The 26,290-nt window shown below is 43.4% G+C and overlaps 1 protein-coding gene across 15 annotated transcripts in view; it reads right to left on the reverse strand.

Annotated features, from left to right (window-relative positions):
• The window catches only part of EPS8 (EGFR pathway substrate 8, signaling adaptor), a 131,230-nt gene that overhangs the window by 91,904 nt on the left and 13,036 nt on the right, over positions 1 to 26,290 (reverse strand). For 7 of the 15 annotated variants that reach the window (XM_073621336.1, XM_073621343.1, XM_073621347.1 and 4 more), the window contains exon 1: positions 9,151 to 9,300. The exons of 6 other annotated variants lie outside the window; for them this stretch is intronic. The gene's annotated coding sequence lies outside the window, so the exon portion shown is untranslated. Of the gene's footprint in view, positions 1 to 9,150; positions 9,301 to 26,290 lie in introns of those variants that run through there. 2 more of the 15 variants (XM_073621348.1, XM_073621350.1) reach the window with 1 other exon arrangement.

Consider the following 26,290-nt stretch of genomic DNA (forward strand, 5'->3'; position numbering starts at 1 on the left):
AAATACCGGTGTTATGGAAGCAACTAGCTACCATAACCCCAGTATCTTTTTCAGTCAGGCGGCAGATTCGCGGCAAGCTTACCGGAGCCGTTGGTAAGCATGAAACCAATCTGGTGCGGCCAGCGGCTAGGCAGGAAGGTCGAGCGAGGACTGGAGCGACGTCCAATGTCATGTCTGCCTCTCGGCTAGATCAACAGGATTTTTTTTTTTTTTTTTTTTTTTTTTAAAGGCAAAATTTTCTCTTTTTTTTTTCTTTTAAAAAGTAAATGAGAGATCTGAGATTTTTTTAACCCAGATCTCTCAAAAAGAGGATCTGTCATGCTTATTTCTATTACATGGGATGTTTACATTCCTTGTAATAAGAATAAAAGTGATATAATAAAAGAAAGAAGGACAGTGTAAAAATAAGTAAAATAAGAGGAAAAAAAAAAACTATTTAAAAGCACCCCATCCCTCCGTGCTCGCGTGCAGAAGCAAACGCATACATAAGTCGCACACGCATATGTAAAGGGTGTTCAAACCACACGTGAGGTATCCTCACGATCATTAGGGTGAGAGCGATGATTCTAGTACTGGACCTCCTGTGTAACTCTAAACATTTTTAAATCATCGCCTATGGAGATTTTTTAATTACCGTAGTTTGGCACCATTCCACGAGTGTATGCAATTTTAAAGCATGACATATTAGGTATCCATTTACTCGGCGTAACATCATGTTACACAATTTACATTATTTTGTAAGGTTCATTAAAGTATATATTTTTTCCCAAAAAATTGCGTTTAAAAAAAAAAAAAAAACAAAACAAAAAAAAAAAAAAGAGTGCGAAAATACAGTGTGTCATAAAATATGCCAAAGACCGCCAGTTTATTCTCTGGGGTCTCTGCTAAAAAATAAAAATCTGCCTACCCCTGCTGTAAACAAAACAAAAAGAGCTTATTTCAACACTTCCTAACATCTGCATGTACTGCAATAGCCAGATCCTGGCGAAAACCTAACACTGCCTCTAACTGAATAGGCTTGTGAAATGGAATCACTGATCTCATGGGAAAAAGATAAAGCTGACAACTACAAGGTTACGTGGTCTGAATGGACTTTTTTTGAGAAGCGCCAGCTAGCGTGTAGTACATGTGACTGTCAGCGTAAACCCGGTGCAGGCAGTCAAACGTAATCAGCATGACAAGTAGGGTCACAGTGCAATGGAGAAACAAATGAACATCAAGTTCTGCTACAAATTAGGGAAAGCGGCGATGGAGACGCATGAAATGGTGCAAGTGTACGGGAGCAGAAACTGTGTTTACGACTGGTTCAAAACGCTTTCGTGACGGGAAAGAAAACGAATGAGGATGAGCCATGTTTTGGGTCGGCCGTCAACAAGCAAAACCCCAGACATGATTGAACGAGTACAACAAATACTAGCATGTGATCTGCAACTGACTTTACGACTAATGGCAGAGGAATTGGGCATTAGCCTCCTTCAACAATGATGGCATCATCCATAAGGAATTAATTCCTGTGGGTCAAACCGTGAATGCTGCATTCTACGAGGAGGTTTCAAACACATCCGTCATGTTTGGCCAGAGTTGCACAGGACTGGATAGTGGATGCCAAACAGCTCCCTTGTTTTTTTTCTTTTGGACAAACTTTATTTGAAGTGTACAAAACGTACACTTCATTAATGGTCAACAAGAAAAGACAGCCAAACACTCCCAATGCTCAGTGGTCCTCATCAGAGGGATGGCTAAACCAGTGACAAATCACATACACAGTCCAATGCCTGGTGGATGCAGCTCCTCCTTGGATCGGGGTATCCAAGCCCTTGGTACATTACGCAAGTAATAAGGTATTTACTGAAGTAAAATAAAACCAATAAAAATTCATACTCACAAAAGTACAGAGGTGAACAGCATATACAGTGGGGATGGAAAGTATTCAGACCCCCTTAAATTTTTCACTCTTTGTTATATTGTAGCCATTTGCTAAAATCATTTAAGTTCATTTTTTTTCCTCATTAATTTACACACAGCACCCCATATTGACAGAAAAATACAGATTTGTTGACATTTTTGAAGATTTATTAAAAAAGAAAAACTGAAATATCACATGGTCCTAAGTATTCAGACCCTTTGCTCAGTATTTAGTAGAAGTACCGTTTTGATCTAATACAGCCATGAGTCTTTTTGGCAAAGATGCAACAAGTTTTTCACACCTGGATTTGGGGATCCTCTGCCATTCCTCCTTGCAGATCCTCTCCAGTTCTGTCAGGTTGGATGGTAAACGTTGGTGAACAGCCATTTTTAGGTCTCTCCAGAGATGCTCAATTGGGTTTAAGTCAGGGCTCTGGCTGGGCCATTCAAGAACAGTCACGGAGTTGTTGTGAAGCCACTCCTTCATTATTTTAGCTGTGTGCTTAGGGTCATTGTCTTGTTGGAAGGTAAACCTTTGGCCCAGTCTGAGGTCCTGAGCACTCTGGAGAAGGTTTTCATCCAGGATATCCCTGTACTTGGCCGCATTCATCTTTCCCTCGATTGCAACCAATTGTCCTGTCCCTGCAGCTAAAAAACACCCCCACAGCATGATGCTGCCACCACCATGCTTTACTGTTGGGACTGTATTGAACAGGTGATGAGCAGTGCCTGGTTTTCTCCACACATACCGCTTAGAATTAAGGCCAAAAAGTTCTATCTTGGTCTCATCAGACCAGAGAATCTTATTTCTCACCATCTTGGAGTCCTTCAGGCGTTTTTTAGCGAACTCCATGCGGGCTTTCATGTGTCTTGCACTGAGGAGAGGCTTCCGTCGGGCCACTCTGCCATAAAGCCCCGACTGGTGGAGGGCTGCAGTGATGGTTGACTTTCTACAACTTTCTGCCATCTCCTGACTGCATCTCTAGAGCTCAGCCACAGTGATCTTTGGGTTCTTTACCTCTCTCACCAAGGCTCTTCTCCCCTGATAGCTCAGTTTGGTCAGACGGCCAGCTCAAGGAAGGGTTCTGGTCGTCCCAAACGTCTTCCATTTAAGGATTATGGAGGCCACTGTGCTCTTAGGAACCTGAAGTGCAGCAGAAATGTTTCTGTAACCTCGGCCAGATCTGTGCCTTGCCACAATTCTGTCTCTGAGCTCTTCAGGCAGTTCCTTTGACCTCATGATTCTCATTTGCTCTGACATGCACTGTGAGATGTAAGGTCTTATATAGACAGGTGTGTGGCTTTCCTAATCAAGTCCAATCAGTATAACCAAACACAGCTGGACTCAAATGAAGGTGTAGAACCATCAAGGATGATCAGAAGAAATTGACAGCACCTGAGTTAAATATATGAGTGCCACAGCAAAGGGTCTGAATACTTAGGACCATGTGATATTTCAGTTTTTCTTTTTTAATAAATCTGCAAAAATGTCAACAATTCTGTGTTTTTCTGTCAATATGGGGTGCTGTGTGTACATTAATGAGGGAAAAAAATGAACTTACATGATTTTAGCAAATGGCTGCAATATACCAAAGAGTGAAAAATTTAAGGGGGTCTGAATACTTTCCGTCCCCACTGTAGATGGAAAGATACCATGAGGTAGAAAGTGCAAGTGCTTCTACAACCTCACATATTAAGCATGTTGACGTGTTTCGGGGGTGCACCCCCTTCTTCAGAGCTTCATTCGCCATGCGATTCTGTAGAGCATTACAGTACGCTGCAATGTTGAGAGGGGCCAATGATGGGGGTGCTTACAATGGTCAGCTTTTATTTATGCAAAATGTTACATAGTACATCGAACACTACCCATCCCCCAGATTGAAAATGCTGCTGTCCAAAAGGTGCCTTGCTTAACTACTGCATCCAGAATGTAGACAACCTATGACAGGAAGTGTGTTACTGACCACCAGATCATCAGGTGAAAAAAAAAAGACAACTAAGGAAAAACTAATGCAGCCACCACATTAAAAAGCTGCAATATTACATTTTGTTTTTGAGTTTAAAATCATCTTAAAAGAGAAGTATGGTCAAAACTTTTTTGACCATGCTTCTCTTCTGGGACAGAGGAGTGCACTTACTTGTGCTCTGCTGGGACCCAGAATCAGCCGACAGTGGGCAAAGGTCGGCTGACATCACAGAGGCTCTGTAAGGATCTCGAGAATGTCCAGATGCCTGGCCTTAGAGCACCGCTGAGAGCCTGAGCCAGCCACTTTCGCCCCCTCTACAACAGTCACCACTCTCGGCTCACTGAAGGTCAAGAACTGAGCAGTCAGTGGTCACGTGATCGCTCAGTTCTCTGTCTTAATCGCTAGCCGGCGCAGTTATACTGCGGCAGGTTGGCACGGCTGTGCAAAAATCGCCGTAGCTGTACGTCGCTCCTCTAAGACGTCACAGCAGGCGCGCACACCCACGCACCCACCGCGTGTCCCCTAAGTTCATACTAAGTATGAACCTTGATCTCTCTCTCCTCCCCTAGTCAGTCCCTTCCCCCTACAGTTAGAACACACCTAGGGAACACAGTTAACCCCTTGATCGCCCCATAGTGTTAACCCCTTCCCTGCCAGTGACATTTATACAGTAATCAATGGCTGATCGCTGTATAAAATGCCCAAAATAGCGTCAGAAGTGTCCAATCTGTCTGCCGCAATGTCGCAGTCCTGATAAAAATCGCAGATCGCCGACATTACTAGTAAAAAAATTAATAATAAAAATGACATAAATCTAGCCCCTATTTTGTAGACACTATAACAACTTTTGCGCAAACCAATCAATAAACGCTTATTGCGATTTTTGTTTTACCAAAAATATGTAGAAAAATACATATCGGCCTAACTGAGAAAAAATTTATTTTTTTTTTAATTTGGGGATATGTATTATAGCAAAATACTGTGTTTTTTTTCAAAACTGTCGCTCTTTTTTTGTGCAAAAAATAAAAACTGCAGAGGTGATGAAATACCACCAAAAGAAAGCTCTATTTGTGGGGAAAAAAGGAAATAAATTTTGTTTGGCTACAACTTCGCACGACCGCGCAATTGTCAGTTAAAGCGACAGTGCCATATTGCAAAAAATGGCCTGGTCAGGAAGGGGGCAAATCCTTCTAGGGGTTGAAGTGGTTAAAGACCAGCGGAGGACAGCTGCAGCAGCCATATAGATGAATATAAATTTTTTTTAATGTAACCCACACTTCTCCTTTAAGTAAGTTTTTTTCAGCCAGTTCTACAATGGATTTGGCTTTGGGCCATTCCAGTGCATTAACATTCTGTTTACACCACTCTTCTGTAGTTTTGGCTTTACTCTGATGATTGAATTGTTGAAAGGCAAATCTCCCTAAGCTCCTGTTTTTGCAGACTATCAGGTTTCCTGCAGGATTTCCCTGCATTTTGCTGTACTCGTTCTACCCACTACCTTCACAAGACTTTCACAGCCTACAGCATAGAAGCACCCCACAGCATGATGCTATCACCATGCTTCACGGTGGGGATGGTACATTTGTGCATGGTTCGGCCTAAGCCAAACAAGTTGTTAGATCCAATGGCTATGAAGTTAAATTCTTCTCAGATCATAAAACCTTGCTTTCAGCTGACTTCAGGCTTCTGCGTGCCTTCTGGCAAAGTGCATAGGACATGTCAAGTGCATTCTAGTTAACAAGGGATTGCTCTCCCACAAAGCCATGACTAATGAAACAGGTACATTATATGAATAATCTCTCCAGCCCCAACCTCTGAGGCTTGTAACTCTTTCAGGCTTGTCACAGATCTTTTGGTGGCCTACTTACTAGTCTCCTTGCATGATCACTCATTTTTTGGTGGACAGCTTGTTCTTAATTGATATACAGCTGTGCCATACACTTTCCATTCCTTAAGCAGAACTTTACCCTTCTTTTTCCTCTCTCTGTCTCTCTGCCCACAAACGACACAGGCACAGAAAGCTGCAGGACCATTGACAAAACGCAGCGCGGCTAGCTTATACGCAGTGGGCAGCCAGCTGCGAAGCCACAGAGAATAACAGTCGGCTGCCCACACTAAACATGCTGGCACCGGGACCCAACCCAGAGAAGAACTGGTTCGGGTGAGGACGCTGCTGGACCCCTGGCCAGGTGTGTGTCCTTTTCTTAAAAGTCAGCAGCTACAGTGTTTTTAGCCGCTTAGTATTACATTTTTTCAAACAAGACATAGAACTTCTTTAATGGTACATGATTTAATGCTATTCCAAGAAATATTAGGCGACTTAAAGTTGTTCCTGTATTCATCTTATGACTTGAACTTATCAATCACCCTTTTAATAATGTTCCTTTTTTTCCGTGGGAGTAGTTTATGCCACAAAACCGACTCACTAGAAGTCGGACCTTGCAGCTGCACATATTTTCATACTACAAACTGACCACACACAGGTCAACATCATTTCACCAATTATGTGAATTTGGAAAGAAAATGGCGGCACCAGTGATACATTTAGGTGTGCCATATCAAACAAATTGAGGTGTTAAATAGTATTAAAAGGTCTCCCTGTGAGAAAAAAAAAGGCTTACCTCTCTTGATGCCAATGCTGCTCTATTGAGGAGAAATCCTAAAATCAACTACATTCAGTGTCAGAATCCAAAAATAAGTGCCTGCTACACTCAGAACACAGTGGTGACATATGGGTTGATGACCACAGCAAGAGGCTTGCATATTCCGGATGAGGTCTTACTAATGCTTTGTACAGGGACAAATTATTGGGTTAACCTACAATGGAGTTGAGAATCTTCACTCCAAAAATTGTGCAAATATTCACTTCACTTATCCGTTCATGTGAAAAGCATCTGCATGTGATTGGATATTCAAAGTAAGCGGCAATTTGCTTTTCACATAACTGAAGTAAATATTCACAAATTTTTGGAGACATCTTCAACTCTTGAAAACTCTGTTCTCTCCTGGTTCTCCTCCTACCTAACACAGCGCTCCTTTCGTTTTACCTAGAACTCGGTCTCCTCCTCTCCACTTTCTCTTTCTATAGGGGTCCCCCAAGGTTCTGTCCTTGGACCCCTCCTCTTCTCCATTTACACCTCCTCCCTTGGTCACTTGAAAAACTCCCACGGCTTCCAGTACCATTTCCATTCTGATGACACCCAAATATCTCTCACTATTCCTCACCTCACATTACTAGCTGACATATCAGCATGGATGTCACACCACTTCCTAAAATTCAGTCTTTCTTAAACTGAGCTCAGAATATTCCCTCCTGTCCGTGTCCCCTCCCCTGACTTCTCCATCAAGATCAATAATACAACTGTCAGTCCCTCCCCTCATGCCAGGGTACTGGGTGTAATCCTGCACTCTGACCTGTCCTTTCAAACCCAAATCCAATCACTGTCCAAATCTTGTAGACTTCGCCTTTGTAACATCTCCAAAATACGCACCTTTTTAACCATTGAAACCACTAAGCAACTTATTCACTCCCTTGTTATCTCTTACCATTGACTATTGTAACTCCCTCCTCATTGGCCTACCTCTTCAAAGGCTATCCTCTCTTCAGTTTATCCTATCATGAATGCTGCTGCCAGACTCATCCACCTTACCAACCACTCAGTATCAACCACCCCTATCTGCCAATGCTTTCACTGGCTTCCCATCGCCCAACGAATACAATTCAAAACATTAACAATAATATACAAAGCCATTTACAACTCTGTCCCGAGCTACATTGCCAATCTTGTCTCCAAATATTATTATTATTATACAGGATTTATATAGTGCCAACAGTTTGCGCAGTGATTTATAACATGAGGGCAGACAGTAGTTACAATACAATTCAATACAGGAGGAATCAGGGACACCCTGCTCATTAGAGCTTACAATCTAGGAGGGAGGGTCAAGTGATAGAAAAAAGGTAATAGCTGTGGGGGGATGAGCTAATGGAGATATCAACCAAACTGTCCTCTCTATTGCTCCCAAGACCTCCTGCTCTCTAGCTCTCGTCTCCTCCTCCCATGCTAGTCTCCAGGACTTCTCGAGAGCCTCTTCCAACCTTAGGAACTCCCTACTGCAATCTGTCCAGCTATCTCCTACTCTGTCCACTTTTAGGAAATCCCTGAAAACTCATCTCTTCAGGGAAGCCTATCCTACCTTCACCTAATAACCAAATATTACAGTTATTATCTTTTGTTCCACCAGCCCCTCCTTATTAGATTGTAAGCTCCCAGGAGCAGGGCCCTCTTTACCCAATTGTATTGTTGCTGCATTGTCTTCCTTTATATTGCAAAGTGCTGTGCAAACTGTTGGCGCTATAAAATCCTGTATTATAATAATAATAATTCTTAATAAATGAGCTTCACCATCTCCCTTTCTGGAGTTTATGGGGAGTTATTTACTAAAACTGGAGTGCAAAAGCTGGTGTAGCTCTGCATAGGAATCAATCAGCTCCTGTTTTTTGTCAAAGCCTAATTGAACAAGCTGAAGTTAATTGGACAGCTGCGCCAGATTTTACATTCTCCAGTTTTAGTAAATCAACCCCTACGTCTCTTAACACAAGAAAGTATTTTGCCTGTTCTAGAAGCAGCAAATTGGTATTGAGTACTACTAATCACCAAGATCCTGCTATAAACATGCTGGTTGTATATGTTTATTCCTTTGGGGGTAGGAAAAGGCGACATCCCCTGCATCGGCTTATCTTGGAGGAAGGTACAATAAATGGAGAAATTAAGCTTGTTTCCAGTCTGTCACAAGCTAAATTGGGCCATTCAATACCTATGAACATCGTCATGCCCCCATTCTTCCACAAACCTCAGGCAGTACTATGAAAACTGCAATATGATATAACATTACAACAGTGTATAGCAGCTGTCTCTTCAATATTTGCATGTACTACAGCTTTGGCTACATGAGCAATATAACCTTTCCTACTGATTTAACAACTTGTTGTTTGTAGTCATATCATACCTAGCAGATATAATCAAATACCCATGAGATGATTGAACTACTTGTTGAAAATCTCTCAGCAGTAAAGGGATTTAGGTCTGAGCAGCCCTCAGCTTTCTTCAAATATGTAATCAATCCAGACAGGACAATCCTGTGTTAAGTCGGATCCTAATAAATGCCGGTACACAGATAAAGTGGTATTTTCCGAATAGTAAATCTACAGATACCGATTTAAGTTGTAAAATTTTCCTCTACCTGTTAATACAACTAACGGACATCAAGTACTTACCCGCCGCTGACTACCAGGCTGAGGCCACTAAACTCAGATGTGGAGACTTCGATTATAACACACCAAACAATTGCTGCCTGTAATGCAATTTACAAAGATAAAGCAACAATTTCATGACGTAGGTTAGTAGAAGAGTAACCAACGCATTTATGACACCTGGTGTTTGAGCAATACCTCAGCTTATAAATTGTCCTGAAGATAAAAATAACCAGCAGATCACTATTAATCCAGCTAGAAGTACACACCCAGAGTATTTCTCCGTATTATATACACAGTATAAGAATATTTGCATATACAGATGGATTTTAGCTCACATTTTGCTTGGAGAGCTCACCCTCAGAACATAATACAGATAATATTCAACACTAGACATGCAATATAATCATGTGTACACACAGATCTCTTCAGCACAACAGCCCACAATGAAACGTATCAAACACAAGTCTCTGCTATACTGTATGTACTGAGATGTCTTTATCTAGATCACATGTGGCAAACATAAGGCCTGAGGGTCGAATCCGGCCAGCCATGCCATTTCAATTGGCCCTCGCACCTCTCCTGTCCCAGCTTCCATCTTGTGTCAGCAGTCGGCAGCACAGAGGAGGACAGAACTTCTCCACCAGATCCTGCGCATCTTTGTGCAGCCATGGAGAGGCTCATCTCAGCAGTCAGCAGAAGAGAGGACACTTGACAGATCCTGCGCCTCTCTGTGCAGCCGCAGCACCCCCTTGTCTTCGCCTCCCCTGGTCTCAGCATTCTCAGACTCTGGCAGCTGACTCCAGCCCTCCTCTGGTCCTCCTCCAGACCCCACACTTTCTGCCTCCCAGCTCTGCCCCTTAGCTTCTTCTCGGCAGCAGCATAAGGTAAGGGGGGGTGCACTGTGATGTAAGCGAGGGTGTTGACATCAGCTTATAATTATTATTGAAATAATACAATTCTATGCCAGTTGAAAAGGAGGGTCACACACCGCTGCTATCATCCACAATAAACTTTATTGGAGACTGCTCAGACAGAACACCATGGCAGATCTAACTGGCCCTTTGAGGGGAACCATAATGCTGATGAGGCCCACAGTGAAATGGAGTTTGACAACCCTGATCTAGATGGTTCCACAATACAGGATAACCAGACAAGACTATGCACAGAAGTAACCAGAAATCCCTCTACCTCCCTAGACGAGCCCACAGAATAGGATAACAAGACTGGATATGGTGGCATGGTTAGAAGTAACCAGAAATCACTCTACTACCCTAGATGAGCCCACAGGACAGGGTAACCAGCCTGGATATGGTGGCGTGCTCAGAAAGAACCAGAAATCCCTCTACCCCCCTAGATGAGCCCACAGGACAGGACAGAATAAGCAGACAAGACTATCCACAGAAGTAATCAGAAATCCCTCTACCTCCCTAGATGAGCCCACAGGACAGGATAACAAGACTAGATATAATAGCATGCTCAGAAGGAACCAGAAATCCCTCTACCCCCCTAGATGAGCCTACAGGACAGGGTAACCAGCCTGGCTAAGGCAACATGCACAGAAGATACCAGAAATCCCTCTACCTTGATAGGTTATACTCTGTAAATGTAACAGATCAAGGACTAGCAGATATATAAAACACATGATCCACTGACAGCATGTAACATAAAAAAACCCACTGAAAACGTACATATAAATAAAATATGTAAAGTGGAATTTACACATAACCTGTTGGCTGTACAATGAGGTGTGGGAAGTAGTCCACAAAGCTTGCTGCATACAAGATGTGATCATCTGATGGAAATGGAGTCTACATGGGAGTGGACAGCAAGTTTCACCAAGCCATTTATGACTGCAAACACACCTAGATAAGAACAGAACCCCATATTGACTCAGAGAAAAGTTCTAAGTCAGGAGATAACAGACAGCTATAAAGGATGACTTTGTACTCATCCACTGCAACAAATGGAAACTGAGGGACAACCCAAAAGTGACTAACCACAGATAACTCAACAATTCAAAAAATGTCTTAAAAGCCACAATAAAAATCTCTGTATTTACAATTCCAGAAATGCGTAAATAACGGTAATAAGTAATCAAAGATTCAGCATCCAGGAAAAAATATTCAGCTGGCAGAAATATGGCAAAAGATGAAATCTTGTCTCCAAATATCACCCAAATCGACCTCTCCGCTCTTCTCAAGACCTCCTGCTTTCAAGCTCTCTCATCTCCTCCTCCCATGCTCGTCTCCAGGATTTCTCCAGAGCCTCTCCCATCCTCTGGAACTCGCTACCTCCACCTATGTGGCTATCCCCTACTCTTGCTACCTTCAGGCAATCCCTGAAAACTCATCTCTTCAGGAAAGTCTATCACGTCTCCAACTAATCTCCTACCACTTCCACCAGCTCATTCCCCACAGTTACAACCTTTTGTACCACCTGCCCCACCCTATTAGATTGTAAGCTCTTCTGAGCAGGGCCCTCTTAATCCTATTGTATTGTATTATAACTGTATTGTCTCCCTTTTATATTGTAAAGCGCTGCGTAAACTGTTGGCGCTATATAAATCCTGAATAATAATAATAATAATGAAATAAACTCTTCACATTATAGTCTTTGCCGTCAGGTCTGATATTTTCTCAGCTCCTCAGGTAGAATAGCAGTTAGAAGCATGCTATGTCCATAGTTTTTAATGGACGGTCAGAGGTGTATATCTAGTTTTTCGGCACTACACATCCTGAGGCAGATGCACTCAGCTCAGGGAAAGAGACAGGAGGGGGAAGGAGAAGAGGCTGGCATACAGTGCATCCAGGAAGTATCCACAGCGCTTCACTTTGTCCACATTTTGTTATGTTACAGCCTTTTTCAAAAATGGATTAAATTCATTATTTTCCTCAAAATTCTACAAACAATACCCCATAATGACAATGTGAAATCTTTGCAAATTATATTATATATATATAAAAATCACATTTTATTTTTATTTCAGGTACATATATGGCCCCGTCAATTTACGCGACGCTTTACATTGCCCTCAAGGAGCTTACAATCTAAGGTCCCTAACTCACATACATACTAGGGCCAATTTAGACAGGAAACAATTAACCTACCAGCATGTCTTTGGAGTGTGGGAGGAAACCCACACATTCACAGGGAGAACATGCAAACTCCATGCAGGTAGTGTTGTGGTTGGGATTCGAACCAGGGACCCTTTTGCTGCTAGGCAAAAGTGCCAACCACTGTGCTGCCTACATCATATGTACATACAGTAAGTATTTACAGCCTTTGCCATGACACTTCAAATTGAGCTCAAGTGCATCCTATATCCACTGATCATCCTTGAGATGTTTCTACAACTTAATTAGAGTCCACCTGTGGTAAATTTAGTTGATTGGACATTATTTGGAAAAGGCACACACCTGTCTATATAAGGTCCCACAGTTAATAGTGCATGTTAAGCCCCATACACACTATTAGATTTTCTGCAGATTTTTGTCTTCAGATTTACCAAAACCATATAATATAATGTCAAACCTTAAGAGTTTCAATTTGTATGCAATCAAGCAGGCCCTTGCACCACATGGTTTTGGTAAATCTGAAGACAAAAAACTGCAGAAAATCTAATAGTGTGTATGGGGTCTCAGAGCACAAAGCAATATACAGAGACACACTTGATGAAAACCTACTCCAGAGCTTTCTGAATCTCAGACTGGGGCAAAGGTTCATCTTCCAAAAGGACAATGACCCTAAGCACACAGCCAGGATAACAAAGGAGTGGCTACGGGACAGCTTTGTGTATGTCCTTGAAAGGCCCAGCCAGAGCCCAGACTTGAACCCGATTGAACATCTCTAGAGAGATCTGAAAATGGCTGTGCACCGATGCTCCCCAACCTCCATCTCATATAGTTATTTAACAGCAAAAATTATCTAGGTTGAGACATAATTTCCGCATATGCAGAGGTATACTTAAAGGCGAACCAGCAGGACCATATTTTCTTTGCTAGGTCTGATTTATTTCTAAGGGTGAGGGTAAGATCTTCCATATAGTACGTGTGATCTACTTTCAACAGCCACTGGCGTAAGGTAGGGATAGTCGTTCGCTTCCAATATTGGGGGATGAGAGCTCTTGCAGCGTTAAGAAGGTGTGGTGTTATAGATTTTTTATACGTTCCTACTGGTTCGCCTGTACAATGTAACAACAAAATCCAAGGGTCATTAGATATTTCGTAACCTTGAATCTCCTTTGCCCAGTATAGGATAGACAACCAATACAGGCGTGTAAGTGGGCAAAACCACCAGATGTGGGCGTGTGTTGCTCGGTCCCCACATCCTCTCCAGCAGAGAGGTGATGCTCGTGGGAAGGATTTATGAAGTATCACCGGAGTGCCACCTCGTCAACAGCTTGTAGTTAACCTCTGCCATTTTAGAAGCCCCAGAGGAGGTATGAGCCATAATAAAGGATGGTGGATCTTTGGGCTGTTGATATTTCTTTGTGAAGATCCTTTTCCCAGTTGCTTAAGAAAGTGGGGTCGCTTGTGTTGGTTAATGTCTGTAAAACTCTGTAAAAGTGGGAGATAGGTTTCTCTACCGGTTGGTCTTCCGATAAAGCAGCTTCCATGAGTGTCAAATCAGAGAGTGACCGTAGAGGTTTGGGGAGAGAGTGCACAAAAGCTGTCAGTTGGCGATATCTCCAATGATCCATTAGCGTCGGCGTGATGTTGTGTAAAATGGTAGATAGCGGTACAATCCCCGTTGGGGTAGTTACATGATGTAATTGAGCTGAAGGCCCAAGGTTCCACGTATGGATCTCAGGATCTATATTCCCTGGGGGAAAGTAGTTGTAGCCGGTCAATGGCATGAGAGGAGAGTTATACGGCCATTTATTCCTTTTGCATATCGAGTCCCATACCATGAGGGTGGAACGTGTGAGCGTGATGTGGTAGATGACAAGGTTCTGTATTTCCTAGGAATCCAAATTTGTGTGAGTAGGTCCGCGCCACTGAGCTCCGTTTCCAACTTCACCCAGAGCTTAAAGTCTTTTTGATACTTCCAATCGGATATTCTAGTCAACACTATCGCCAAAAAATATCTTTTAAGATCTGGCAGAGCTAAGCCCCCTTCTCCCTTAGGTCTAATGAGGAGGGTCCTAGCAAGCCGGGGTCGCCTTCTGTTCCAGACATACTTATTGATCGGTGAGCTTATTAATGTAAAGAAACCTGCAGGTATTCCATACGGAATCATTTGAAACAAACAGCAACCTGGGTAGTATATTCATCTTTACCACTCCAATTGCAACCTGGGTAGTATATTCATCTTTACCACTCCAATACTCCCCAACCATGAGTGCGCCAACTGAGACCATCTTTGTATGTCTAACCTAATCGCATTCAACAGAGGGATGTAATTAGTGCGGAAGAGATCATTCAGATTCTGAGTAAGATAAATACCTAAGTATGTAAACTTGCGCGTCTGCCAGCTAAAGGGAAAGGATGGTTTTAAATGGTATACCATTTTGGCCGGTATAGATATATTTAAGATCTCCGATTTTATCATGTTGATTTTAAAATTAGAGACATCACTAAAGTTTGACAATTCTAGCATGAAGTTTGGGAGGGTTATCGAAAGGTTGTTGCGCGTAGAATATTATATCGTCCGCATAGGCAGCATATTTGTGTTCTGATTTTCCTATAGAAACACCATGAATGCAGGGGTTGTGTCTTACCATGGATAGAAAGGGTTCTAACGAAAGAGCATATAAAATAGGCGAGAGGGGACAGCCCTGACGAGTGCCATTATGTAAGGTGAAGGGGTCGCTTAAAGTGCCATTAATGCGCAATTGTGCAGTGGGGAAGTTGTAGAGGGCAGATATTTGAGTTAAGAGGGATGGTCCAATACCCAAGTGGGATAGCGTTGCCATGCGATATTCCCAGATTACCCTATCAAACGCTTTTTCTGCATCCGTTGAAAGCAAAAAGGGTGGGCTGGGAAGACCTGCGAACATAGGCCATCAAGGACAGGGTGCGAAGGGAGTTATCCCTTGCCTCTCTACCCGGGATGAAGCCTGTCTGGTCACTGGAGACCCACTGTGGAATTGAAGGGAGGAGTCTATTTGCGATCGCTTTGGCATCAATGTTCAACAACGAGATAAGGCGATAACTTCCACAATTACTGGGGTCCTTGCCAGGTTTGGGGATTACAGTAATATGCGCGTTTATAGTCTCAGGTCGAAGAGTACCACTATCAGAAATCGCATTTGCATAGCAAGTCAGGTGAGGTAACAGAGTATCAGCAAAGGATCGGTAGTATGCCACTGTGAGGCCATCAGGTCCCGATGCTTTGCCATTAGCCATTGCTTTTAGGGCAATGCGTATCTCTGAGGTGGTAAATTCTCCTTCTAGAGTAGCTAGGGTATCTAACAAGAGTCTAGGTAAGTTGGTTCGCGATAAGTAGTCCCTTATGCTCCTGGTTTTAGTATCTTGATCTTCTATGTTGTGGTGTACGTGCTACAAATGCTGATAGAACGCACAAAATTCCTTGGCTATAGATGGTGTGTCATGAACTAGAGCATCAGATGTATTTTTAATTTTGGATATGAATGAAGCTGATTTTTTCTGGTATAGTGAGCGGGCCAGTAATTTACTTGGTTTGTTTCCCCATTCATAAAATCGTTGGGACACTATACGAACCTGTTGTCTTTGTTCTGTATGAAGGAGGGAGTTCAGTTCTTCCCTTTTCAAAGTGAGAGTATGTAATATCGCTTGGGACTGATTAGCTTTATGTTGTTGCTCTAGTACCTTGATTTCATTGATCAATTTAGATTGTAAAAATGTCCGTTCCCTTTTGTTCCTAGTGCCCAATTTTATTAATTTACCACGTATATGTGCCTTGTGGGCTTCCAATAATATTCCCGGGGAGATGTCTGGGTGTTTATTTTCCTTGAAAAAGAGGGCCAGGTCTTCTCCTATATTTTTTTTTTTTTTTTTTATCTATATCCTTGACTAATAGTTCTTCATTGAGTTTCCAATTTGTGGTCTTATGTGGCAGGGATGGGATTCTTAATTTAAGCATAATCAGGGCATGATCTGCTATAGGAGAGGTCTCGATAGTCGCACCCACAGGTAGTGCGAGATGATCAATAAAAAACATGTCAATTCTGGAATAATTATGGTGAATCTGGGAATAGTACCCGCATGCCCACCGCCCCAAGGGAGGCAGAAGAGCGCAGGCATGGGGCCACACAACGCCCCTTAGAGGGGGAGTGAGGAATCCTGGGCATCCGACCACGGGCACCAAAGATGGTGTAGGCGTAGTCCCGGCGCCAACACCAGTTACACAAAAATAAATGCACATCATATAGCACTAATCATATAACAGTAAAACAAAGTTATTAAACATATAAGACATATCCTAAAATTTTTAACATATAACCCAATGCTTATCAAGCATCCTGAAGTGAGTAATAATTTTAGATCAGTTCAGGTGTATGGCTCAAAGCCTAAAACGCCAAATTATAAAAAGGTAGCCAGCAAGACATAAATGAACAAGAAATACTTGCGGACAATAGAAATCCTGTAATGTCAGGTGATGGGAGAGAGAGGCCTCAGCCTGTATTTCTGGAGGCTATCCCAGCTGGGGTGAAGCGCTGGAGGTGGAAGATCTGTGTTTACGATCTACCTTTTGCCATTGCGGTTCAGAGCTTTTGGTTAGGGGCGGGATGGCGTCCTGCCATCCAGGAAGCTCCGGCGGGGATATATTGACATCCATGCAAAATGCCTCCAGGTCCTTCGGAAACCGAAGGATCGCTGTTTTGCCATTTCTATTTGCAATCAGGGCCGCTGGGAAACACCACCTGTAGTTGATGGAAGCAGCTCGCAGCTTCTCAGTTAGGGGACGCAGGGCCCTGCGTCGTTCCAGAGTCTCCCTAGCCAAATCTGGATAAAAAGAGAGAAGAGTTATTTTTCCGGAAAGTGATGGACCCTGCAGATGACATCCCGTGGGGTGTCCGAGGACAGGTTGCGAGGACGCAGAGCCCTGTGGACTCGGTCAATTTTCAAGGGGTGGTCAGCCGCTTGTCCCAGTAGGCCGTTGAAGATGCCCCGGATGGATGGGAGGAGGTCCTCATTTCCCGTTACCTCAGGTAGGCCTCTAATTCGGATATTGTTCCACCTGTTGCGGTTTTCCTGGTCCTCGATTTTGTAGAGGGTCATCCTATGAGCGATGGCGATGAGCGATGGCTAAATTGCGGGTAGATGTCTGGAGGTTCCTAATGGCGGTCGCGTGGCGATCAAGGCGCTGCTCAGATTCCTCAACCCGTTCTAGGACTTGGGAAAGGTCGGAGCGCACAGCGGAAACCTCTTTCTTAATGGCTCGTTCGAGGCCTAGCAACATGGATGCCAATTCCGATTTGGTAGGTAAGTCACTCACCAAGGCCGCAACCCCAGAGTGTCTGGATGTGCTCTCTTCACCCTCCGAGCCGGCCGATGAGACTAGAGAGCGGCGTCTGGGTTCAGCTCTGGAGCGGGAGGTGGAGCCTGCAGCGGAACTCACGCCACACGGCGAGCGGCCTAGGCTATCCATGTCAGCCAATTCCTCCGGTTCAGCGTAGGAATCGTTTTATCAAGCCTGCCGAGGTTCCTTTTTTAGGCAGAGTCCTACTCGACCTCTTCCGCATTGTTTTCAAGCAGTTAACAGTGGCAAAAAGCAAATAAAGTGCTAAATGTATGGTGTCAGCCACGGAGCACGGGGAAGACGCGTCCTCACTGCTGCTTGTCTTAACCACGTCCCCTTAATAGGCCTCTTTTAAACTCTGTTTAAGTCGTTCCACATACTGGTAGGGATTTCTATTTTTCACTCCATCAGTAGACACACCCAACTGAATGCCAATAGGGAGACGGGCTTCTCTCCCAAACATGAGAAAATAAGGAGAGAAACCAGTTGATTCATGTCAGGTAGAATTGTAGGCATGTACCATAGCTCCGACATGTCGGCTCCAGGTTTGCTTAGCACCATTAGGGAGGGTACCAACCATGTTCAACAAGGTGCGATTGAAACGTTCAGGGAGAGCATCACCCTCTGGATGATAAGGTGTGGTACAGCTCTTGTCAATGTTAAGCAATGTTAGCAGCTCTTAATTAGACGACTTTCAAAGTCCCACCAGTGGTCAGAGTGAAGTCGATTCGGCAATCCATAATGTACAAAAACTTCTCCCACAACACTTTAGCTACAGTTACTGCTTTCTGATCTTTGGTGGGATAGGCTTGAGCATATCGAGTATAGTGATCAGTCACAATCAAAACATTTCCCACACCACTGCTGTCATTGTTAATACACAAAAAGTCCATGCACGCTAAATCCATCGGACCAGAACTTTTCAAGTGTTCCACAGGAGCAGCTCGAGTAGGCAAAATTTTCCTTTGTAGACATCTCACACAACGGCGGCAATAGTCCACAATAGATTCCCTCATTCGTGGTCAAAAGGAACGGTCTTGGATTAGTCCGTAGGTTTTTTCAACTCCTAGATGTCCATGTTGGTCATGCAAACTTCTCAAAACAGATTTTCTGTAGACTTGGGGGAGCACTAGCTGTCTCCTTCCAGGATGATCATGGAACAAAAATGTACCCATTATAAAAGTCCATCAATTATTTGGAGTTTATCCCATTCTTTAAGATAGAGGGTACTCTGCCCAGGTAGGGTTTTTCTCAGGTAATTAGGACTCTCTAACATGTCTGATTACTGGATCTCTCTTTTGTAGAAGGATCATATCTTTCTCTTGCAGCTGGATGTTTTCTGGTACCCCTAAAGCGGTGGGGCAGCAATACATGTTTGGGATACACTCTTCACCAGCTCCCAAGGAGTCAATAACTCGTAAGTCAGAGAAAACAATATTGTCTCCTTGTACAGCCGCTGTAGCACAGTATGCAGCCACAACAGGCCCAGGTACTTCCTCCCATTCACTTTCTTCTAAGTTCACTGGCAACCCAGGACGCCTAGAGAGAGCATCAGCCCCAATATTTTTGGGACCTGGCTTGTACTTGAGAGTGAATTGGTAATTAGACAAGGCAGCAAGCCACCTATGACCAGTGGCATCCAGCTTAGCTGTAGTCAAAACATAAGTGAGGGGGTTGTTGTCAGTTTTAACCTTAAACTAAGCCCCATACAAGTAATCATGCAGCTTTTCAACAATAGCCCACGTCAAGGCAAGAAATTCCAATTTGTGAACAGGATAATTCCTTTCTGCTGGGCTTAGACTGCGACTAATATAAGCAACAGGCTTTAGTCCCCCTGGGTACTCCTGATGTAGGACTCCTCCTAATCCATCATAGCTGGCATCTACATGCAAAATGTATGGCTTTTGTGGGTCTGCATAAGCCAACACTGGCGCTTCTGTAAGACTTTTCTTAAGCTGTAAAAAAAAGCATCCTCACAAGCAGAAATCCACCTCTCACTGAAAGGAGTTTTGCTGGTTGTTTCAATGCCAGGGGTTTCTTTGAGCAAGTTATTAAGAGGCCGAGCAGTCTTGGAATAGCGGCGATAATAGCCACAAAACCCCAAGAAGGACCTCAGTTCTTTCAGATTTGTGGGACGGGGCCAGGTTACCACAGCCTCCACTTTAGCAGGACCAGGTGCTACCCCTTCTAAAGATACTATGTGACCCACAAAAAGTTTACTGAAGAGCAAGCAAACTTACATTTGTCCAGGGAGTTTCAGACCTTCTTTCCCCAGACGATCTAGCACTTTAAAAACAGTCTCTGGTCATGCTCCTCCAGAGTGGAGCCAAAAACAATTATGTCATCTAGGTAGACAATACATTGAGTGGGACAAAGGTCTCCCAGTGTCCGATCCATTAAACGCTGGAAGGTTGCAGGTGCACCACTAATACCCTGAGGCATGCAAGCAAATTGGAGAAACCCCAGGGGGCAGATAAAAGCTGTATTTTCTTGATCTTCCTCACTCATCGGTACTTGGTAATAACCGGATCTTAAATCCATTACTGTGAACCATTTGCTACCTTGCAGGGCATCAAGAGTTTCCTTAATGCGAAGCAGGGTGTATTGATCTGGGACCATTCTGCGATTTAGAGTCCTATAATCAACAAATATTCGTACTCCACCATTTTTCTTTCTGACCACCACTATTGGGGATGCATACGGGCGTTTAGACTCAACAATGATGTTTTGATCTTTCATTCTGTGCAAGCACTCTCGATCATCCTCCAGATCTTTAAGAGGTATGCGCCTGGGTCTGTTAGGCGAATACTGTGCTGAATACTTTTAGCACACCCAACATCCATGTCATCAGTTGAGAAAACATCTTCGTATTCCATTAGGTGCTCTCCTATCGCTTGTTTGTGCTCTACAGGACTATCAGCATCATACAGGTGAAAGTTTAATTTGGTTTCTTTCTCCTCGACTTTGGCAGGGTAGGAGCTAATGGTTTCCACTGGGTAACAATAGGCTACTTCTTTCCAGGCTGGTATTATAACTGGGTATATGGTAATGTTCCGAACAGTAACAACATCCATTCTTGGACATTTTAAACGATAGTACCAGAAAGGAAAGACTATCTCCCAGCCATTCTTTGTAGCCTCTTTTGTATCAGTCTCCAGCAGGAAAAAGCTACCGGTTGCACTTGGTGAAATTTACACATAAACCCACAACGCTCTCACTCCCCCGGCTGGAAGCTCTATGGGATGCCATGGATTTCCCACACACCCTCCAGGAAGATCAGGAGCAAAGGTTTGGCAGATATTTTGAAGCTCTGGAGCAACAGGGAGTGAAGGTAGAGGAGTTCCCTGTTTGGGCTGAAGATACCGTATGAAGGCATCCTCAACGGCTTCCACATTGGAACCCACAATCATAGGAACATACTCGTTGCCCCCAGGTGGAGGGCTCACATAAGCAATGATTTTAAGTGGGGGATCCCCATCAGCTATCACACCAGGAATGAGAAGCTCAACTTATAGACAACCATCCATAAATACAGGATTTTCTCCCACACCATAAATAGGCATAGTGTCCATAGGTTGCAGAGGGAGGTGGTTTAAGTGTTGCTGATAGAAGGGCCTGTATATGATAGTCAGCTGAGAACCAGTGTCAAACAGAGCAGTAGTGGGTATATCATTAACAAACAAATTGAAAGTACATCTGCGGCCTATCCCAGGTAGTTTGGTAAACATTTGTTTTCTAGGTTTTCCCTGTTTTCTTTTGTACATGTCCAGCTTTACTGTGAATTTTCTCTCTCTCAAAACCACTTTTAGGACCGGTGACATTGGGTGATGTGGCAGTAGTCCCTTTATTATTTGAGCAGTCCTTAATTTTTCAACATCCGTAGGAGAGATTACATTTTCAGTGAGCAATCTCCCTAGAAGCACTTCTAGCCTCCTCACACACAGAAACATCCTCTTTATCTGTTTAAAATCAGCAAGCATCTGATCAGGGTCACGGTGCAGTCCATAAGCATCTGTCAAAACATCAATATATTCTTGAGCACTGGTACTCACATGAGTGTCCTTGTAAGCTCTAACTATAATGGATGCTGGTGGTCTTAAACTTTCAATGATGCGCTGTTTTTTCTTTTCCTGTGAGCAGGTCCATTCCTCTATCACTTATTGTGCAAAATCTTTCTACACTTCAAAGCTTTCTTCACCAGCGGGGACAGGGAGCACCCCTGAAAAAGCCTTTAATTTGCGATAAGAATCAGCATGTAAATTCTGAGCAATGACTTCAGTGACTTTTAGCAGCAGGTGCTCAATATTTGTTTCCTGCTTAGGGGCTGTAGCAGTCAACAGAGTTTCTCCTGATGAAGCAGTTGTATTCAACGGTTCACACTTTACAGGCAGGGCTGGTAACTTCCGCCTTACTGGAAATACTACAGCACAACCAATTACTTCAGCCCCCTTTATAGATATGCAAAAGGGCCCTTTAACTGGATTTAAATCCACCTCACTGAGACAGAGATAATGGGTATACAGTTCATAACCCTCATCTTCCTCTCTTTTATCCACAAGAGAGGCAGACTGCAAGGTTTAATTTACTTGTAGCACCTCCTGCAGTCTATGGGTGCTCACAGTGATAGGTACACACGAAATAGCAAATGTCCTTTTAGGTGGCAGTCCCTCTTCCAGGGCCCACTGCCTCACAGCTTCTGTTGATAACAGTGACATGGTTGTTCCTTAATGTCCAGGTCCAAGATATTTATCTCAGCAGTGCCTCCAAATGTAGCACTATTCTTCTCTCTCTCTGTGGCTACTGAGGTATGATGGCACCACCTGTATAGTATTAAGGAGCAGAGTCTTCATAATCTGTGTGATCAGGACAGGATCTTTAACAAGCACAGTGCCTCCACTCAATTGGGGCTTGTGAATAACAAGTGAAATCCCAATTGAGAAATATATCTTCACATAGACAGTAATCCACACAGCATTGTATTTGAAAGTCCATGTATTGAAGAAATAACATTCAGTGAACCATCCAACATAAAGTATTTTCCAAAAAGGAACATGAAATCATTAACAGCCTATGTATCTCTCAGTGAGGTGAAACTGCAGCACTTACAGTCTTTCTCCCTTAGCAAGAATCTACTGTTCTCTCCTCCATAGGTCTTTCTCTCCACTCACTTACCCACAAAACCCCTTGCCATCCTCTGCTCTTCCTGATAACCTCATCCTTGGTGAGAAAGCATAGCAACCATATTGAAAAAGGGCAAACAAACACTGCATAACACGAGTATACACTTAGTAAAAGGGCAAAGAAATGATCACATCACTACACAAGCATGTAGCATCATACTCAAAAAGACTTGAGGCTGCAATTGGTGCCAAAGATGCTTCAAAGTATCGAGCAAAGTCTGTGAATACTTATGTACGTGTGATTGTTTATTTTTAATACATTTTCTTTTGGTAAATATAACCCAAATCAGTGTAAATTATTTGGTCTGTGTGAAACTTATAGTCTACAAGCTATGGTGCCAATCATTGAAAATTCATCAAACCTGCACTATCTAAATGCTCTAAGAATGTTCTCTTTTTGGAGAACGCTTATAAAGTCTTCTATAGATGGTATTACACCCCGGCTAGATTAGCAAGCTTCATTCCAGCCTATCCCCCTCTTTGTTTTCGTGGGTGTTCACAGGAAGGCATGATGGCGCATATTTGGTGGACCTGTCCCAGGGTTTGCAGATTATGGGTCAGAGTATATGCACTACTACGTAATCTTTTTAATACCACCATACCTTTTGAAGCCCTTTTATGGAAACCGATTACAGAACTTCTTCGTCCTGAACGTCAATTAGCAGCACATATTTTCACTGCAACTAAATTGACCATAGCAAGGGCCTGGAAAACTCCGAACCTTAGTTTTGAAGCAGTTAAAAACAGTGTGAATGAAATCATGGTAAACGAGAAACTTACGGCCATTTTGTTGGACACACATGACAAGTTCCTCAGGATATGGCAACCCTGGGTGACTTATAACCGTCCATCAAGATTTGATCTAACGCTCCTTTCCCTATAATGAGCCTCTGTTCCCCCCACCCCAGGGCCCTTCCTTCCCTTCTTTCTACCCCCTTCTTCTCCTACTTTCATTTTCTTTCTCCTTATCCTCATTCAGGCCCTCAGGCCTAATTCTGCAGAGATTGGATATTTAATATAACATACGAATTATCACATGCAGAGGTATGTTCTCCTCTTTGAAGTTATTCAAATTAAGCTGACTTTATTTTTGGTTCCTCATTTATTTATTTATTTTTTTGGATGTAACGTTACATATTGCAACAATATCTTGCTGTGTATTTTTTTTTTTTTAGTTATTCACGTGCGTTTGCAAAGATACTACTTCGTGCTGGTTCTATATAGCTACGCCAGTAAACGCGAGTTGAGGATGTGCCTTGGTATGTCGCCTGGCCTCGGCTTAGAGTAGCCTGAGAACAGGCTTAAATTTTTGATCATTAGCTCTAATGGCCGGTCACCGGCAGCCATGTACCTATTCATTCATGATGTATCCATCACTGTTTTGTACTTTTCTGTTGATATATTTTCAATAAAACCTTTGTACAAGAAAATTGATCAAACCTGATGTACTGATCTCATTTCTTGAGAGATATATATATATATATATATATATATATATATATATATATATATATATATATATATATAATAATAATAATAATAATTCATGCACAAGGAAGGCTGATTGGTGCACAGAGCTCACCAAAAAGTCCCCACCAGACTGAGGACCTATGTGGATGGGCTTTATTCTCTTCTGAGACAAGTCCATGAGATTTCAGTAGCTGGAGGTCAAATGTACCTGCAATCAATTCTGAATGATCTCAGAAGCATCTTAAAACTGAAGTCAAAAGTAGCCTGCTATCTCTCATGGACACAGGCCCCACAGCCTGCATCCATGGCTGGGTATAAAGCTCTCAGCGGTGTGACAACATGGGCTGTGGCATGGACTGTCAAGCAGTGGTGGGAGCTGTAGTTCGGTATACATGATCATGGTGAGGGTGTTGTAGTGTGGAAAATCCAGTCATGATGGGAGTTTGGTGTGGACTATTCATTTCTTGAGACCCTAAACAAGCCAGGACAGTACAAATACCCCACAAATGAACCCTTTTTAGAAAGTAGACAGCCCAAGGTATTTAGTAAAATGCATGGTGAGTTTTTTGAAGTTGTCATTTTTTTTACACAATTCTTTGCAAAATTAAGATTTTTTTTCACATAATTGTCATATTAACAGGTTATTTAGCTCACGCAGCATATGCATACCATAAATTACACCCTAAAACACATTCTGCTAATCCTCCCGAGTATGGTGATACCACATGTGTGAGACTTTTCCACAGCCTGGCCACTTAGAAAGACCCGACATGCAGGGAGCACCGTCAGGGACATACATTTCATATCTAACAACCTATTACACTTTTGTGAGGCACTGTAGTGGCATGGATGAGCACTGATGTGGCATGGATGATCATGAATGAGCCATGGATGGGGATGGGGGAGCATGAATAAGCCATGAATGGGGATGGATAAGCCATGTATGGAGCACGGATGGATGAGCCATGGATGGAGCATGCACGCATGTATGGAGCATGGATGAGCCATGCATGGAGCATGTATGGAGCACGGATGGATGAGCCATGGATAGAGCATGCATGGATGAATGCGACATGGTTGGAGCATGGATGGATGCATGAGACATGGATGGAGCACACATGGATAATGGATGGAGCATGGATAGATAGATGAGACATGGTTGGAGCATGGATGGATGCATGAGACATGGTTGGAGCATGGATGGATGCATGAGACATGGTTGGAGCATGGATGGATGCATGAGACATGGATGGATGCATGAGACATGGATGGAGCACGGATGGATGCATGAGACATGGATGGAGCACAGGTGGATGCATGAGACATGGATGGAGCACAGGTGGATGCATGAGACATGGATAGAGCATGCATGGAGAATGGATGAATTGACGAAACATGGATGGACACGCATGGAGAATGGATGAATTGACGAAACATGGATGGACACGCATGGAGAATGGATGGATGGGTGAGCCATGGATGGATGGATGAGACATGGATGGAGCACACATGGAGAATGGATGGAGCATGGATGGATGGGATGATGGATGGATGAGACATGGTTTGAGCATGGATGGATGAGACATGGATGGATGAGACATGGATAAAGCATGGATGGATGGATGAGACATGGATGGAGCACACATGGAGAATGGATGGAGCATGGATGGATGGGATGATAGATGGATGAGACATGGTTTGAGCATGGATGGATGGATGAGACATGGATGGAGCATAGATGGATGAGACATGGATGAAGCACGCATGAAAAATGGATGGATGATCCATGGCAGAGTGCAGCAGCGTCTGGATCTATAGTTCCCACAGCGCTGCTGCACCCTGCTCTCCCCTTCTCCTCACACGCTGTACCGATCGGTGTGAGGAGCCGAACCGGACAAGCTCCGGTTTGTTTACAAGTGATCGCATGGTAAATGGCCGCTGTCATCGCCCATTTAGTGTGATCCGTCACAAGCGCGATTCGGGGAGGACGTCATAGTACGCCCTCCCAGAGTTATCGAGTCGCGCTGTAGCCGTCATTCGGCTATAGCGTGGTTGTTAAGTGGTTA

The sequence above is a fragment of the Aquarana catesbeiana genome, linkage group LG03 (genome assembly GCF_042186555.1).
Source record: "Aquarana catesbeiana isolate 2022-GZ linkage group LG03, ASM4218655v1, whole genome shotgun sequence".
In the NCBI taxonomy this organism is placed as follows: Eukaryota; Metazoa; Chordata; class Amphibia; order Anura; family Ranidae; genus Aquarana; species Aquarana catesbeiana.